The following is a 4,385-nucleotide window of genomic DNA, read 5'->3' on the forward strand; positions in this document are numbered from 1 at the left end:
TAGGGTGTAAAGCCTTTTGACATTCAGTATTAGGATTATCAAAAGCAAGTTTTTGTAATAATAAATCTTTTAATTCCACCTGAGATATTGACTTTTCTATATTATCTTTTAATCGAGCTATGAAGTCAGTATATGGTTCATTAATTCCTTGTACTGTTTTTACAAAAGAAGGGGTAACAGGAGGAGTAATTTTTTCCCAAGCTCTAATATAAGCAAGTCAAGTTTGAACAATAGCCACATCATCATACTTTATCTGAGCTTTGACCCCAGCATATGGTCCAGTGCCCATAATTTGATCTGCTGTGATTGGTACTGGTGGCTGTGCATTAGCATTTTGAGCTGCTTGTTGATTTGCTTCATCTAACAGACACATTTTCCATTGCAAAAACTGAGAAGTTTTTTTTTTTTTTCGTAAATTTATTTATTTACTTTTCAATAAGTTTAAATCCTTGAGGGGTACAGCATTACACAGATTCGGTGTCCAATGGCCTTAGCAGGAAGGTTGCTTCGGAATTTGGCACGAACCATGCCACTATTTCCATGGGCACGTGTTACCTTTCCCCAGATTACTCTGGTTTTGTTAGGTTTGCCACCAGGAGTCACTGTGTTGTTTTTGGCTTTGTACACATAAGCACATCTCTTGCCCAGATAAAATTCAGTCTCATCTCGGGCATAAACGCCTTCAATTTTAAGAAGAGCTGTATGCTCCCTCTGGTTCCGGAGACCCCGCTTATAGCCAGCAAAAATGGCCTTGGACCACAGCCTTCCGGACATATTTGCCGCTTTAGAAGTCCTGTTCCCAGCAGGCCTCCACAGGCTCCAAGATGGCGGAAAGAGCTGAGAAGTTTTTTTAGGCAGCTTGAGCAATCATCTCCCAGTCCCATGGAATTAATCTCTTAGACTGTGCTAGTCCTCTTAAAAGTCCCACAGTATATGGGGAGGAGGTGCTATATTAAGCACAAGCAGTTTTTAACTTTTAAAATTTTAAAAGGAAGAGGCACATGCTGGAATTGGTGCCCTCCTTGAGGAAATTGATTATTAGGAGGAATTTGAGTAATTAGTACTGGAAAGGTATAAGCTTCTGGATCCCTCTCTAATTGAGCTTGTTGAATCCCAATGAAACTGTTGGTCCTTCAGGAACTGCAACTGAAAATCATGGTGGATACTAATTTGTTACATTGTCTGGAAGAGCAAAAGGAGGACACTGAGTATTTTCTGGTTGTTCAAAATAAATTCCTTTATGGGATAATATATCTGCAGAGGGCAAAAAAAGAAATTCTTTGGAATGAGAAGAAGTGGCCTTGTCCTCCCTTTTTATTTCATCTGTGGCATCAGCTAGCCTATCATTTTCATGGTCACTGTCACTATCATTTTCTGAACTACTATGTTAAAGTGGTTATAATACAGCTATAATTAAGTTACACAAAGACCAAATGGAAACAGGAATATCTTCCTCTTGTCTGTAAACTTTTTTTAATTCCTTTATTACTCTATGCCATTGTTTAAGTTCTAAAGTTCCTCTTTCTGGCAACCGGTGACAATATTTGTGAATAATGCAAAATAACTCTGTGAGTTTATCCTTTTTTATTTTCACTCCATTTGCCTTTAATAAAGTATATAACAAGGTTTTATATTCAGTATGTAAAGAAGAATATTGCCCCATTGTAACCCTGATTAAAACATTTGCAGAACAAAAATTTTTACCAAGTTTGGAGAGTCCAAAATCTCCCTCTTTCTGGGCCTGGTGATGTGACAAAATCCCCTCCAATCTGTTGGAGTCTTCCCTTCTTCTGTCCCTGTTTGGGTGCCAGTTGCTGGGATGTCCCTAGAGAACAGGGGAGAAGAAGGGGCACCATGCATGATTAAGAAATGACAGACACAAGAAATTAATTAAGTGGGGTCAGGGGACTCAAACTCATCAGGTGCAAGAGCAATAGCCTGAGCTATAGCTTGAGCTTGAGCCCCAAATAAACTGACATCCACATATTTATTGTGTTCTTACATGGGAACTGCTTTAGGGAGTATGATCAAAGCAAGATTTATTTTGAACATCTGTAATGCCTGCAAAGCTACAAAGTTTGGTTATCAGCTCCTTGTCTCAAGAACTGTTTATTTCCTATCAGAATGCTCTTTATTCAGGTTTCTACCAGCTGTTGAGTCAGCATCCTTGAGAGCATTTGCTTCAGTGGTTTTCCACATTAGCAGAGCATGGTGTTCCAATGCTCATGCCCTCGACCAACAGCCAACTGCTCAAGCCTTCAGAGAGCCATCTCCAACAACTGAGAATTTACTTTGTGTCATTTATCTCTTCTCCCTTTTGGTCTAGAAGGCTTCCTCATTCCTGTGATGCCAGTTCCTGGCTGATCTCTGCCAGTCAGGTCCCAAGTTGCCAGGGAGATTTACATTCTTGGGAGTCATGTCCCATGTAGAGGGGAGGGCAGTTAGTTCACCTGCCAAGTTGACTTAGAAAGAGAGGCTGCATCTGAGCCACAAAAGAGGATTTCCAGGGGTGACCCCTTAGGCAAAATTGTCTGTAGGCTAAGCCTCTCCTTTGCAAGAATGAGCTTCATAGGGATAAGCCCCAACATTGAGGGCCCAGCCTATTTAATTGGTTGTCCCAACTGCTTGTGAGAGTGTCCGGAATTCCTTGGATGGGGAATTTTAATACTTCCTCTTTTTTCCCCAGTCCCCCAAAGGGACTTTGCAAATACATTTTTATTCTCTGCCCAAATTATTCTGGAATATATCATGTCATCACACTAACTTGTACAAACCAACAAAATCTCATGCCCTATCCATTAAACTGAACATACAGAGGACTGGGCAACATGTCAACATAGGGAGTTGTGGAATTTAGTTTGTCCTCCAGAGCAGCTAGTAAATTGCCAGGAATGTTACAGAACAACTACTGAGGGAACACCAGCAACAGAACACACAACAAACACCAGTCTGGATCAGGCGAAATGACTGAGATCCCATGCAGAACTGTAAGTCCCCCTAGCCATGAAGGCCAGCACCCCTCCCCCACAGGCAAGGTAGGCTGTTACCCCAAAGAAAAAGGAAACAGACTTTAATAGCAGCAAGGGCTTAGCTCAACCAAGCACAATTGTGCTATTAATTAACAAATTTTGACTACTGAAAATAGGCCCCCAGCACTGATAAACCTGAATAAACACTAAAGGAACTAGGAGTTTATGCTCCTGCAGAGAGGTGATGGAACTGACATAAAAAAGGAGACTTTTTGACTTGGACAGCACAAAATATTGGAAAAGGGCTGGACCCCAAGAAAAGGAAGTACATAGAGTCTGGAGACACATAGAGCCATATACCAACTTAAGCTCTTGATTAACAAACCCAAGTAGCAGAGGTCCAGCTCTGAAAATATTTTTTTGCTTTTGATTTTTTGTTTTAGTCCTTAACATCTCAATTAGATAGAACTGGGAGCACTCTCAGGCTCCAGCATTGCCTAGGCTTGTCTGAGAGACAAAGTAACTAGTCAGGTGAAATGAGTTGATTCCCTAAAGGGTGTGTTTTCTCCAAGAAAAGGGAGGCAGAGCCCAGCTCAAGTGGAAACCCTCCTTCAAGGAATTCAGGCCCCAGGGACTGGAAAACTGAAGCAATTAAAGACATCCTACAACTTCACATCTGTCTCAGCCATACCCCTGGCAGGGATAGTCTTGTCTGCTGAAATTAAAAGCAGTGCATCATTTTAAGCTGGTAAGAGGCTAAAGACAGCAAGTACCACATACTGGGCAGAATAGGAAAAGCACAGAGTCTAGAGGCTTCATAGGAAAGTCTAACAACTTGCTGTGTCTCTGCATCAGGGAAAACTGAGGCTGGCTACTCTTTCTTTCAGAGACATAGCTCTGTTTGGTCTGGGAAAATCTGTCTGAGTTGTATAAGCTTCATAGGGATAAGCCCCAACATTGAGGGCCCAGCCTATTTAATTGGTTGTCCCAACTGCTTGTGAGAGTGTCCGGAATTCCTTGGATGGGGAATTTTAATACTTCCTCTTTTTTCCCCAGTCCCCCAAAGGGACTTTGCAAATACATTTTTATTCTCTGCCCAAATTATTCTGGAATATATCATGTCATCACACTAACTTGTATGAACCAACAAAATCTCATGCCCTATCCATTAAACTGAATATACAGAGGACTGGGCAACATGTCAACATAGGGAGTTGTGGAATTTAGTTTGTCCTCCAGAGCAGCTAACCCCAAAACAAACAAAAGGAAAGAAAGAATGATGATTACAGCCGAAATAAATTAAATTGAGAACAAGAAATGTGTGGCTTGGAAACATTACTCATTGTAAACAACCTGCTAAGATGGCCTTCATAAATTCCAGGGAACATGATACAGCATAGCTTATGTAACCATTGA

General features: G+C 41.1%; 1 pseudogene; it reads right to left on the reverse strand.

The window, feature by feature from the left end:
* Window positions 1–396: 396 nt before the first annotated feature.
* Window positions 397–832, reverse strand: LOC143671290 (large ribosomal subunit protein eL33 pseudogene; annotated as a pseudogene).
* Window positions 833–4,385: the final 3,553 nt, after the last annotated feature.

This window comes from Tamandua tetradactyla, chromosome X (genome assembly GCF_023851605.1).
Source record: "Tamandua tetradactyla isolate mTamTet1 chromosome X, mTamTet1.pri, whole genome shotgun sequence".
In the NCBI taxonomy this organism is placed as follows: Eukaryota; Metazoa; Chordata; class Mammalia; order Pilosa; family Myrmecophagidae; genus Tamandua; species Tamandua tetradactyla.